The following is a 14,706-nucleotide window of genomic DNA, read 5'->3' as shown; positions in this document are numbered from 1 at the left end:
GAGTGTCAGGGGCGGGTACAGACCCACCCAGCCCTGAGACACCAGGCAAGGTCATTTGATTCCAAACAATTGGTTTATTGATCATTACAGAATCTCTCTGGTGCTTCCCGCTCCCTCCCCTCTCCCTCCCCCTTTTCCCAACCATGATTCCCCTCTCCCTGCCCCCTTCCCACTCTCAGTCCACAATAGAGACCCAGATCAGAATCAGGTTTGTCATCACTCACACATGTCATGAAATTTTGTGTTTTTTTCTGCACTCGCAGTACAGTGCGATACATAAAATTGCTACCAGACTGCAAAAGTCTTAGGCTATATATATGTGCCCAAGACTTTTGCACAGCACCCTATATCTGTCGGGAGCAAAGGATGAGGGTGGAGGGGTGTGGGACAAGGGGCAGAGAAGGAGTGTCAGGGGCGGGTACAGACACACCCAGCCCTGAGACACCAGGTAAGGTCACGTGATTCCAAACAATCGGTTTATTGATCATTACAGAATGTCTCTCTGGTGCTTCCCTCTCCCTCCCCTCTCCCTTCCCCTTTTCCCAACCATGATTCCCCTCTCCCTGCCCCCTTCCCACTCTCAGTCCACAATAGAGACCCAGATCAGAATCAGGTTTATCATCACTCACACACGTCATGAAATTTGTTTTTTTGTGTAACAGCAGTACAGTGCGATACATAAAATCACTACAGGACTGTGCTAGGCTCCCTGGCGAAGTACGTGTGCCTGAGACAATGCTGTAGCTTGAACAGTTTCCGTCAGTTATCAACAGTCCCCACAATACATGTTCCTGCCTCAGCTCGCCCATGACCTAGTTTTAACAGTATTGAATTTTCACTCTTTTTGATGCCTGCAGTTCATTGTCTGTATCACCCCAAGGTTCTGTGCCCAAGCACAGCGTGAAATGATTGAAATCTCCTTAACTCCTCCCTAAATCCCATTTGAAGGTTGTCGGCTCCACGCCCTGGAGCCTCACGGATGTATGCTGTGATAATACTGTTCTGTCTGGGAACTGGACCAGGCTTTCGTGAACCGGTGTTATTGCCCGGAACTCCCCCGCTAGAGCAGCTTCGGGCGTTGGGAGCACGAGCTCTGGGTCATTACAGAATGATGTGATACTGCGGGGACTCAGCAGGTCAGGCAGCGTCTACGGGAAGGAATCGGCAGTTGATCTTTTTGGCCGAGACCTTCATCGGGACTGGAAAGGAAGTGGGGGTGAGGGGTAGATACCAGAGTGAAAAAGTTTTGTGGGGGGGAGGGGAAGGAGGCCAGCTGGAAGGTGATAGGTGAAGCCAGGTGGGTGGGAAAGTACAGGGCTGGAGAGGAAGGAATGTGATAGGAGAGAAGAGTGGACTGTGGGAGAAAGGGAAGGAGGAGAGGACCCAGGGGCAGGCGAGCAGAGGCTAGGGTGGAGGAGCAACACTTCATCTACAGCACTTTATCTCACGGGCAGATGCATTTGTTTTTACAGCTGCCCTGAATTTCAGACATCTGCGCTATCTCTTGTGGATATCAACTGTAGGTAGGGTCACCCATTGCAGAAAGGTCAAGGGGGAAGTTCCAGACAAAGAACGATGTAACCAACGGTAGAGCTGCTGGGCGGCAAGACACATCACAACGACAGTGAAGGCGGGGAAAACCTGGCCCCCAGTCGTCGGTCAAACACGGCCGCCGGCACATTGAGCAAATTCATGCAGAGGCTGTCTCTGTTCAGGGGACCCTCCTGACTCGTTGGGTCCCAGTCACCTGACAACCCACCAATGGACAGCCCCTTTGGAGACGCGTACTCGGCCCGAGCGATTGCACGGGGATTAGCAGAGAGGCTGTGGGCCGAAGGGCCTGCTCCCGGCTGTAAGACTGTAGACAGCTTATCCAGGTGACCGGCTTGTACTGTTTTCTGACCTGGTGCTGAGGACGAGAAATCTTTATTTACAGTACTGTGTAGAAGTCTCGGGAGCAGGAGTTAGGAAGCAAAATGAGCCACACCCTGAAGAAGATGAACAAAGTCTAAACACGGCAGTGTGGAGCCCAAGGGGTCTAACACCCCCCCCCCCCCCGTTTTTACAGACTGCCCAAAGTACACAGTACACAGGCCAATAGTCTCTTCCAGGCACACCAGCTTACAAACTGGCAAAGGATCTATGGAGAGGATTGAAACCTGCTCAATCGATTCAGCCGAGGAATTCCTTACAAGTCTTGGAAGCTCCCAGATCAGTGAAGATGAGGTGATGGCATCTCTCGATGTCACGGCGCCGTTTACTTCCGTCGACCTCAGACTGGCAAAGGACACACTTGCCCGGCTACTGGGTGAATGTGGCGAGTCTAACTCTGTAGTATCATTGACCAAGAGACCTGCGTCTTGCCACAGTCTGTCTTCCATGGCCAACTGTACCGACAAACCAATGACAGACCAATGGGATTGCTGATCTCAGGACTCAAGCAGACTGGAACAAATAGTTCTGCTGCAGATTCGGTAGGTGGATGAGACACACCAACTGACCAACAACATCTTTACGGGGCTCAAGTTTCCCAGAGAAGACGAGAACAGCAGCCAAGTTCCACTCTTAGATTGTTTGGTTGAACGACAAGCCGATGGCTAATTTCAAACTGGTGTCGACGGATCAAATCCTCGATTTCCACAGCACCCACCCAGGCGTCCACCAGCAAAGCTGCGTCAGGACATTTTTCGAACGGGCCACTGCACATTGCAGCACGGCATCCCTGTGGAAGAGTGAAGAAGATTCAACAAAGGACAATGAATACTCAAGGAATTTTGTTCGGCACTGTTTGTCCAACCAACAGAATCAAAGAAGTGCACAATGTCCAACCGAGCTGAAAAACGTATCGGAAATGACCAAGAAATTCCTACGACCATTTGACATCACAGTAGCACACAAACCTTACAGCCACACTACACCACTGTGTATCAAGAATAAAAGACCCCCTACCGACGACACACAGAACGGACACCATATACAAAATTCCACGCGACAAGCATATTGGACAGACTGGTAGGAAGCTATCAGCAGCAGTATATGAGCACCAACTGGCTGTAAATCACCGTGATCAACTTTCCCTTACATCTATACACTGTGACAGCGAAGCACATCAATTCGACTGGACCAATGTCAGCCTCCTAGGCCAAGCCCGTCAACAACAAGCCCGAGAATTCTTAGGGGTTTGGTTCTCCACGCAGAATTCCATCAACAAACACGTTGAAATGAACCCGGTTTACATCCCACTTCAGCGTCAAGTCGTCAGTCCAGAGGCAAGAGCCAATTCATTCCTGATTACACACATCAATCAATGAGGATGACATTAATCCTACGTAACAGTCGACTGACGCGGCCAAGACAACAATCATCACCTACCCAGATTTTAACGAACCAATCGTGGATTACATAATCGGTAACCAATAGAAATGGCACATAGACACACACACATACACACAAATGCAGATCACTAACATTTCACTCAAAGTTGCACTGATGACGCTGCCTCGCTGGGTGACAAAATGTCTGCAAGCTAACAAGCCAACTCAGTGAGACTCAACATCCTCAACCCACGCTGTCAATCTTTTCCAGCAGATTATAGATCGGTTCAACGTGGAGCGGAGAGCGAGTTTGTGAATCTGTCGGGAGCAAAGGATGTTGGGAATGGTGAGGGTGGAGGGGTGTGGGACAGGGGGCAGAGAAGGAGTGTCGGGGCGGGTGCAGACACACCCAGCCCTGAGACACCAGGGAACGTCATTTGATTCCAAACAATTGGTTTATTGATTATTACAGAATGTCTCTCTGGTGCTTCCCGCTCCCTCCCCTCTCCCTTCCCCTTTTCCCAACCATGATTCCCCTCTCCCTGCCCCCTTCCCACTCTCAGTCCACAATAGAGACCCAGATCAGAATCAGGTTTGTCATCACTCACACACGTCAGGGAATTTGTGCACATATACTGTATATTGCTCGAGTGCCTAAGACTTTCACACAATACTGTATTTGTCGACGTGGAGCAGAAAGCCAGTCTGTAACTCTGGTGGGAGCAAAGGATGTTGGGAATGGTGAGGGTGGATCACCGTGGGAGGGGTGTGGGACAGGGGGCAGAGAAGGAGTGTCAGGGGCAGGTACAGACACACCCAGCCCTGAGACACCAGGCAAGGTCATTTGATTCCAAACAATTGGTTTATTGATCATTACAGAATGTCTCTCTGGTGCTTCCCGCTCCCTCCCCTCTCCCTTCCCCTTTTCCCAACCATGATTCCCCTCTCCCTGCCCCCTTCCCACTCTCAGTCCACAATAGAGACCCGGATCAGAATCAGGTTTATCATCACTCACACACGTCAGGAAATCTGTTTTTTTTTGTGTGACAGCAGTACAGTGCGATACATAAAATCACTACAGTACACACAAAATGCTGGAGGAAATAGGCAGGCCAGGCAGCATATCTGGAAAAGAGTTATCCACCAATGATTTGGGCTGAGACCCTTCATCAGGACTGGAAAAAAAGATGAGGAGTCAAATTTAGAAAATGAGGAGAAGATGGTTGGTGATGGCTGAAACTGGGAGGGTGGAGGGGTGAAGTAAAGATCTGGGAAGCTGTTGGTGAAAGAGTTACAGGGCTGGAGAAGGGGGAATCTGTAGGAGAGGGTCGGAGGTCATGGAAGAAAGGGAAGGGGAGAAGCACCAGAGGGAAGTGATGGGTAGGTAAGGAGATAAGGTGAGAGAGGGAAATGGGAATGGTGAGGGTGGGGGGGCAATTATCAGAAGGTCAAGAAATTGATGTTCATGCCGTCAGGTTGGAGGCTACGTAGATGGAATATAAAGTGTTGCTCCTCCAACCAGAGTGTGGACTCATCTTGATGACAGAGGAGACCGTGGACTGAAACGGGCATCACTCACCGTGGCGAACAGTCAACGGGAGGGTTTGGCTTCTTGATGCAATGCAATGGAATTTTAAACTGGAAATTTGCCACAAACTGCGAAAGCACAAAGACATGTATGCATCTCTCACTTGGATTCATTTATAAAGGTATATGGAAGGATTTGAGGTGGAGGGTTATACGGGAAGCAGGGTTTAAGGGTCAGCACAACATTGTGGGCCGAATGGCCTGTACTGTGCTGTGTTGTTCTTTGTCCCTCTCCAGTCCTTTACCTTTCCCACCCACTTGGCGTCACCCGTCACCTTCCAGCTACCCCGCCTGCCCCTCCCCCCGTCTTTTTATTCCGGCATCTTCCCCCTTCCTTTCCAGTCCTGACGAAGGGTCTCAGCCCGAAATGTTGACTGCTTATTCATTTCCAGAGCTGCTGCCTGGGAAGTGTAGGCAGGGTCAGGAAGGGGAGGCTGTTTCCTGTGATGGACTGGTCTGTGTCCGACGGTCACGGGCAAGGCTGTTGCTGTGCCAAGCTGGGCTGCATCGGATTTCCCTGTAAATATTGGTGAGGCTAGTCAGGGACATCCAAAACTTCCTTCGCCTCCTGAGCAAATAGAGGCACTGGCGTGCTCTCTTGGCTGCAGGCTCTGTGATTTCCTCGCTCCTTGCAAAGCCATCAGGTTCACTGTCCTTTGTTTCTTCATCATGTGCCTGTCATTATGGCATCATCATTATGTGTCGTGTCGTTATGACATGGCCGATCACGGTCTTGATCGTTCTGCGCAAATGTTTCTACAGAACTGGTTTGCCATTGCCTCCTTCTGGGCCGTGTCTTCACAGGACGGGTGACCCCAGTCGTCATCAATACTCATCAGAGATTGTCTGCCCGGCGTCAGTGGTCACATAACCAGGACTTGTGATCTGCACCGGCTGCTCGTACGACCGTCCACCACCTGCCCCCACGGCTTCACCTCACCCTGATCGGGGGCTAAGCAGGAGCTACTCCTTGCCCGAGGGTGACCTGCAGGAGCCCCTCACACCTCACACCTCCCAGCCACCTGATATTAATGTACAGTATGTGAAATAGGGAAATGAAAGTGTGTTTGGGTATCCATAAAAGTGGCGTACAAACATAACGAAGATCTGCTTGTCCAGCACCAACTCCCTGAACAATACTTCCTTCATCTTCCCCCACTCTCTCCGTAATTCCCTTGTCCATTTGACTCTCCCTCTCCAGGTACTTATCACCTGCCCGTCCCCCTCCTCCCTCACCTCCGTTCAGGCCCCAAACACTCCTGACAAGTGCGGCGACACCTCATCCCAGGACCTGTTGTGTCCAGCGCTCCCGATACGTCGATGAGCTCCGTCCCAAAATGGAGGACTGCTCCGTCGAGCGGCTCTGCACCTATGCCACAGACAGGGCTTCCCGCTGGCCAAGCATCCATCGATCCATGGCCTCTTCTTGTGCCGAGCGGAGGGGCGGCACTTTATACCCATCTGGGCACCCTCCAAACTGACGGCATAAACATCGATTCCTCCTTCCGGTGAACAAGAATTCTGCCCCACCCTAATCTATTCTGCACTCTTACAGTTTACCTCTTCTCACCTGCCTATCACTTGCACCTGGGTCCCCTTCCCTTTCTCCCATGGTCCACTCTCCTCTCCTATCAGATCAAACCCTTGAGTTTTCCAGCCCACCTCCTTTCACCGATAACCTTCCAGCGAGTCCCTTTCCCACACTTTTTACTGTGGCATCGTCCCCCTTCTTTCCCAGACCAGGTCTCGGACTGAAACATCGACTGCTTACTCTTTTACGGTGCTGCTACCTGACCCGCTGAGTTCCTCCAGTGTTTTGTGTGTGGAGCGTTGAAGAGGTTGTTAGACACATAAATATGCAGGAAGCGGTGGTATGTGAGTCGGGCACTGTGCCAACGAGTGCTTCGGTCGTGGTGAAAGAGACAGAGAAAGCGGAGGTGTGTGAGTTGGGCACTGTGCCAACGAGTGCTTTGGTCGTGGTGAAAGAGACAGAGAAAGCGGAGGTGTGTGAGTCGGGCACTGTGCCATCCAGTGCTTCGGTCCTGGTGAAAGAGTCAGAGAAAGCGGAGGTGTGTGAGTCGGGCACTGTGCCAACGAGTGCTTTGGTCCTGGTGAAAGAGTCAGAGAAAGCAGAGGTGTGTGAGTCGGGCACTGTGCCAACCAGTGCTTCGGTCCTGGTGAAAGAGTCAGAGAAAGCGGAGGTGTGTGAGTCGGGCACTGTGCCAACCAGTGCTTCGGTCCTGGTGAAAGAGTCGGAGAAAGCAGAGGTGTGTGAGTCGGGCACTGTGCCAACGAGTGCTTCGGTCCTGGTGAAAGAGTCGGAGAAAGCGGAGGTGTGTGAGTCGGGCACTGTGCCAACGAGTGCTTCGGTCCTGGTGAAAGAGTCAGAGAAAGCAGAGGTGTGTGAGTCGGGCACTGTGCCAACGAGTGCTTCGGTCCTGGTGAAAGAGTCGGAGAAAGCAGAGGTGTGTGAGTCGGGCACTGTGCCAACGAGTGCTTCGGTCCTGGTGAAAGAGTCAGAGAAAGCAGAGGTGTGTGAGTCGGGCACTGTGCCAACGAGTGCTTCGGTCCTGGTGAAAGAGTCAGAGAAAGCGGAGGTGTGTGAGTCGGGCACTGTGCCAACCAGTGCTTCGGTCCTGGTGAAAGAGTCAGAGAAAGCAGAGGTGTGTGAGTCGGGCACTGTGCCAACCAGTGCTTCGGTCCTGGTGAAAGAGTCAGAGAAAGCGGAGGTGTGTGAGTCGGGCACTGTGCCAACCAGTGCTTCGGTCCTGGTGAAAGAGTCGGAGAAAGCAGAGGTGTGTGAGTCGGGCACTGTGCCAACGAGTGCTTCGGTCCTGGTGAAAGAGTCGGAGAAAGCGGAGGTGTGTGAGTCGGGCACTGTGCCAACGAGTGCTTCGGTCCTGGTGAAAGAGTCGGAGAAAGCGGAGATCTGTGAGTCAGGCACTGTGCCAACGAGTGCTTCGGTCGTGGTGAAGAGTCGGAGAAAGCAGAGGTGTGTGAGTCGGGCACTGTGCCAACCAGTGCTTCGGTCCTGGTGAAAGAGTCAGAGAAAGCAGAGGTGTGTGAGTCGGGCACTGTGCCAACGAGTGCTTCGGTCCTGGTGAAAGAGTCGGAGAAAGCAGAGGTGTGTGAGTCGGGCACTGTGCCAACGAGTGCTTCGGTCCTGGTGAAAGAGTCAGAGAAAGCAGAGGTGTGTGAGTCGGGCACTGTGCCAACGAGTGCTTCGGTCCTGGTGAAAGAGTCAGAGAAAGCGGAGGTGTGTGAGTCGGGCACTGTGCCAACCAGTGCTTCGGTCCTGGTGAAAGAGTCGGAGAAAGCGGAGGTGTGTGAGTCGGGCACTGTGCCAACGAGTGCTTCGGTCCTGGTGAAAGAGTCGGAGAAAGCGGAGATCTGTGAGTCAGGCACTGTGCCAACCAGTGCTTCGGTCCTGGTGAAAGAGTCAGAGAAAGCGGAGGTGTGTGAGTCGGGCACTGTGCCAACGAGTGCTTCGGTCGTGGTGAAAGAGACAGAGAAAGCGGAGGTGTGTGAGTCGGGCACTGTGCCAACCAGTGCTTCGGTCAAGGTGAAAGAGACAGAGAAAGCGGAGGTGTGTGAGTCGGGCACTGTGCCAACGAGTGCTTCGGTCCTGGTGAAAGAGTCGGAGAAAGCGGAGGTGTGTGAGTCGGGTACTGTGCCAACCAGTGCTTCGGTCCTGGTGAAAGAGTCAGAGAAAGCAGACGTGTGTGAGTCGGGCACTGTGCCAACGAGTGCTTCGGTCCTGGTGAAAGAGTCGGAGAAAGCGGAGATCTGTGAGTCAGGCACTGTGCCAACGAGTGCTTCGGTCGTGGTGAAGAGTCGGAGAAAGCGGAGGTGTGAGAGTTGGGCACTGTGCCAACGAGTGCTTCGGTCCTGGTGAAAGAGTCAGTGAAAGCGGAGGTGTGTGAGTTGGGCACTGTGCCAACGAGTGCATCGGTCCTGGTGAAAGAGTCGGAGAAAGCGGAGGTGTGTGAGTCGGGCACTGTGCCAACGAGTGCTTCGGTCGTGGTGAAAGAGTCAGAGAAAGCGGACGTGTGTGAGTCGGGCACTGTGCCAACCAGTGCTTTGGTCCTGGTGAAAGAGTCAGAGAAAGCGGAGGTGTGTGAGTCGGGCACTGTGCCAACGAGTGCTTCGGTCGTGGTGAAAGAGACAGAGAAAGCGGAGGTGTGTGAGTCGGGCACTGTGCCAACGAGTGCTTCGGTCGTGGTGAAAGAGTCGGAGAAAGCGGAGGTGTGTGAGTCGGGTACTGTGCCAACCAGTGCTTCGGTCCTGGTGAAAGAGTCAGTGAAAGCGGAGGTGTGTGAGTCGGGCACTGTGCCAACGAGTGCTTCGGTCAAGGTGAAAGAGACAGAGAAAGCAGACGTGTGTGAGTCAGGCACTGTGCCAACGAGTGCTTCGGTCCTGGTGAAAGAGCCGGAGAAAGCGGAGGTGTGTGAGTTGGGCACTGTGCCAACGAGTGCATCGGTCCTGGTGAAAGAGTCGGAGAAAGCAGAGGTGTGTGAGTCGGGCACTGTGCCAACCAGTGCTTCGGTCGTGGTGAAAGAGACAGAGAAAGCGGAGGTGTGTGAGTCGGGTACTGTGCCAACGAGTGCTTCGGTCCTGGTGAAAGAGACAGAGAAAGCGGAGGTGTGTGAGTCGGGTACTGTGCCAACGAGTGCTTCGGTCAAGGTGAAAGAGACAGAGAAAGCAGACGTGTGTGAGTCGGGCACTGTGCCAACGAGTGCTTCGGTCAAGGTGAAAGAGACAGAAAAAGCGGAGGTGTGAGAGTTGGGCACTGTGCCAACGAGTGCTTCGGTCCTGGTGAAAGAGTCGGAGAAAGCAGAGGTGTGTGAGTCGGGCACTGTGCCAACGAGTGCTTCGGTCAAGGTGAAAGAGACAGAAAAAGCGGAGGTGTGAGAGTTGGGCACTGTGCCAACGAGTGCTTCGGTCCTGGTGAAAGAGTCGGAGAAAGCAGAGGTGTGTGAGTCGGGCACTGTGCCAACGAGTGCTTCGGTCCTGGTGAAAGAGTCAGTGAAAGCGGAGGTGTGTGAGTCGGGCACTGTGCCAACGAGTGCATCGGTCCTGGTGAAAGAGTCGGAGAAAGCAGAGGTGTGTGAGTCGGGCACTGTGCCAACCAGTGCTTCGGTCGTGGTGAAGAGTCGGAGAATGTTTTCTTGTCTGCTGCACTAACTGAATAAACTGAAGGAGAATAAAACGATTGGGACCCGACATAAATGCGTGGCGCTTCATTGCACTGTTGAAATATTCTGCTACCTTGTCCTTAATGCTTCTCACCACTGAACTGCTGATTTGTGGAGGCCCTGGACAAATGCCGTTCCTTTTTGCAAGATCGAAGGACATGCCGCTGACTGAGCTGTCTCACGTTTCTGATGATTGTTCTCATCCCTGTGAAGGCAATACATAGAATTACTCCAGCAATGTGCAAACGTCTTGGGCACTCTAGCATCGTTCAGCTGGGAAAGGAGCCAAGGAGAGATGCAGGCTGGAGTTCACAGTGAATTTATTATCAAAGTACATATGGGTCAGCATATGCAACCCAAAGATTCATTTTCTTGTGGGCATTTGCAGTAAGTACAAAGAAACAGAAGAGAATTAATGAAAAATCACACACAACGATGAACAAACAACTGATGTGCAAAAATCAAAGCGTTCAAATACAAAAAGAAAGCAAAAGAAAGAAATAATTATAAATAAGTAAGCAATAAATATCAAGAACAGGAGATGAAGATTCCTTGAAAGTGAATCCTCAGCTTGTAGGAACAGTTCAGTGATGGTTCAAGTGAAGTTGAGTGAAGTTATCCCCTTTGGTTCAGGAGCCTGATGGTTGAGGGGTAATAACTGTTCCTGAACCTGGTGGTGTGGGACCTGAGGCTCCTGTACCTCCTTCCCGATGGAATCAGTTCAGAGTTGAGGTTATCCTCACTGGTTCAGGAGCCTGATGGTTGAGGGGTAATAACTGTTCCTGAACCTGGTGGTGTGGGACCTGAGGCTCCTGTACCTCCTTCCCGATGGAATCAGTTCAGAGTTGAGGTTATCCTCACTGGTTCAGGAGCCTGATGGTTGAGGGGTAATAACTGTTCCTGAACCTGGTGGTGTGGGACCTGAGGCTCCTGTACCTCCTTCCCGATGGAATCCGTTCAGAGTTGAGGTTATCCTCACTGGTTCAGGAGCCTGAAGGTTGAGGGGTACTAACAGTTCCTGAACCTGGTGGTGTGAGACATGAGGCTCCTGTACCTCCTTCCTGATGGAATCAGTTCAGAGTTGAGGTTATCCTCACTGGTTCAGGAGCCTGATGGTTGAGGGTAATAACTGTTCCTGAACCTGGTGGTGTGGGACCTGAGACTCCTGTACCTCCTTCCTGATGGAATCAGTTCAGAGTTGAGGTTATCCTCACTGGTTCAGGAGCCTGATGGTTGAGGGTAATAACTGTTCCTGAACCTGGTGTTGTGGGACCTGAGGCTCCTGTACCTCCTTCCCGATGGAATCAGTTCAGAGTTGAGGTTATCCTCACTGCTTCAGGAGCCTGATGGTTGAGGGGTAATAACTGTACCTGAACCTGGTGGTGTGGGACCTGAGGCTCCTGTACCTCCTTCCCGATGGAATCAGTTCAGAGTTGAAATTATCCTCGCTGGTACAGGAGCCTGATGGTTGAGGGGTAATAACTGTTCCTGAACCTGGTGGTGTGGGACCTGAGGCTCCTGTACCTCCTTCCCGATGGAATCAGTTCAGAGTTGAGGTTATCCTCACTGGTTCAGGAGCCTGATGGTTGAGGGGTAATAACTGTTCCTGAACCTGGTGTTGTGGGACCTGAGGCTCCTGTACCTCCTTCCCGATGGAATCAGTTCAGAGTTGAGGTTATCCTCACTGGTTCAGGAGCCTGATGGTTGAGGGTAATAACTGTTCCTGATCCTGAAGAATCGTAAGCACTGTGCTAATGTCCGAGTAACACACGGTACTGTCGTAATTTGCAAACATGAGACAATCTGCAGATGCTGGAAGTCCGAGTAACACACAAAGTGCTGGAGGAACTCCGCAAGTCGGGCAGCGTCTGTAGAGAAGAGTACAGAACCCCGATGAAGGGCCGAGACCCTTCAGGTGAGAAGTCAGAGCTAGAAGGTGGGGCAAGGGGAGGGAGAAGAACAGGGTGGCAGGTGACAGGTGAAGTAAGGAGCTGGGAAGCTGATAGGTGAGAGAGGTAAAGGGCTGGAGAAGGAGAGGGTGGGAGACCATGGAAGACGGGGAAGGGTGAGGAGCGCCAGAGGGAGGTGGTGGGCAGGTGAGGAGATAACGTGAGAGAGGGAAATGGGAATGGTAAACGGAGGAGGTGCAGTTACCGGAATGTCAGGTATTTGAAAAGAGCAGACTTCAGGACTTTTGCAGAGTGCTGTATGTGTGGGTTAGTGCATTATATAGATCTGAATGGATGTGATTGCCTTACGAATACAGACTGGGTGCTTTGAGGCAAAAGGGTACATTTTGGATTCAATCAAGGAGATATGGTAAAGAATTACCTTCAAAGCATGTAGTAAGAGTATAATTACAGCCCAATTCTTTACTCGATTAATCCTTTTTCTTGTACTATTGATTTTGCTGGTTGCTTGCAGCTTTCAATGCATTCAGTAATGAGAATTAAGTTTTAATCCAGCGTAATGCCAGATCAAGAGGTTCTGTGTAAGTGAGGCCATCAAAGGGATTTCAGCAGCCTACCAACAAAGACAGGAATCTTCCACACGAAGCCTGCCCACTGGGCAGTCTCCAGAATCTTCCATGTGTGTTGTTAATGGAATCTGCAGCAGAATGGCATCTGACACAATGGCCATTCAGCCCATCGAGTCTCTACCACCATTCCAACACGGCTAATTTATTACCTCCCCAACCCCATTCTCCTGCCTTCCCCCGTGACCTTTGATACACAAATGAATCGAATATCATTTGGCCTCCACAGATTCACCACTCTGCTCTGAAGCTGTGTGCTGTGGTCCGAGACTGCCCCACGATAGGAAACATCCTCTCCACATCCACTCTATCTGTGTCCTCTGGTCCTAGACTCCCCCACTATAGGAAACATCCTCTCCACATCCTCTCTATCTGTGCCCTCTGGTCCTAGACTCCCCCATTATAGGAATCATCCTCTTCCACATCCACTCTATCTGTGTCCTCTGGTCCTAGACTCCCCCATTATAGGAAACATCCTCTCCACATCCACTCTATCTGTGTCCTCTGGTCCTATACTCCCCCACTATAGGAAACATCCTCTCCACATCCACACTATCTGTGTCCTCTGGTCCTAGACTCCCCCACTATAGGAAACATCCTCTCCACATCCTCTCTATCTGTGCCCTCTGGTCCTAGACTCCCCCACTATAGGAAACATCCTCTCCACATCCATTTTATCTGTGTTCTCTGGTCCTAGACTCCCCCACTATAGGAAACATCCTCTCCACATCCACTCTATCTGTGCCCTCTGGTCCTACACTCCCCCACTATAGGAAACATCCTCTCCACATCCACTCTATCTGTGGTCCCAGACTCCTCCACTATAGGAAACATCCTCTCCACATCCACTCTATCTGTGCCCTCTGGTCCTACACTCCCCCACTATAGGAAACATCCTCTCCACATCCACTCTATCTGTGCCCTCTGGTCCTACACTCCCCCACTATAGGAAACATCCTCTCCACATCCACTCTATCTGTGTCCTCTGGTCCTAGACTCCCCCACGAAAGGAAACATCCTCTCCAAACACACTCACACTCACACACACACACACTCACACACACACTCACACACTCACTCACACTCACACACTCACTCACACTCACTCACACACACACTCACACACACACTCACACACACTCACACACACTCACACACACTCACATACACTCACACACACTCACACTCACTCACACTCACTCACACACACACTCACTCACACTCTCACACACTCATTCACACACTCACTCACTCACACACACTCTCACACTCACACTCTCACACACACTCTCACACTCACACTCTCACACACACTCTCACACTCACACTCTCACACACACTCTCACACTCACACTCTCACACACACTCTCACACTCACACTCACACACACACACTCTCACACTCACACTCACACACACACTCACACTCTCACAGTCACACTCTCACTCACACTCACACACTCACACTCTCACACTCACACTCACACTCACACACTCACACTCACACACACACACACACACACGCACTCACAGACACTCACACTCACACACTTCCAGAGGTTAGGATTGAACTTGGGTCCTTGCAGCAGCTCTACCCACTGTCACCGGACTGCCCTCGATGGATGTCCCCTTTCCGTGGTGCTTTTGAGAGGGCAACAGAGATGCCATGGCCTCAGTGGGGTTTCTCTCTCGTCAACAAGATGGGAGAAAGTTAAAGTTGCCGGGGATGATTGGCCTTTGAGGCAGCCTGAGGTTGCACACACACACCTTGCACTCACCCTCACTGGAATGGATAGTCCTCTGAAAACTACAACCAGAATCAGAATCCACTTTCTTATCTCTGATGTGAAATGTGGCTGGCATCATAACAGCGTTTAGCAATGCCAGCAAACAGATGTGTGTGGTTTAATCCCCACTGCTGTCGGTAAGGAGTTTGTACGTTCTCCCCATGACTGCGTGTGTTTCCTCCGGGTGCTGCAGTTTCCACCCATGTTGCAAAGACATACGGTGAAGGTTAGTATACGAGAGTCATGGAGTCAGGGAAACTCAGTGCACAGAAACAGGCCCATGAAACC

The 14,706-nt window shown here is 51.6% G+C and overlaps 1 protein-coding gene across 3 annotated transcripts in view; it reads left to right on the top strand.

Moving 5' to 3' along the window:
- LOC132383728 (pyruvate carboxylase, mitochondrial-like) overlaps positions 1 to 14,706 on the top strand; it is a 950,497-nt gene that overhangs the window by 714,284 nt on the left and 221,507 nt on the right. The window lies entirely within an intron of this gene.

The sequence above is a fragment of the Hypanus sabinus genome, chromosome 31 (assembly GCF_030144855.1).
Source record: "Hypanus sabinus isolate sHypSab1 chromosome 31, sHypSab1.hap1, whole genome shotgun sequence".
Classification (NCBI taxonomy): Eukaryota; Metazoa; Chordata; class Chondrichthyes; order Myliobatiformes; family Dasyatidae; genus Hypanus; species Hypanus sabinus.
The sequence above is the reverse complement of the archived record's forward strand: the minus strand, read 5'-3'. Positions and strand labels throughout refer to the sequence as shown.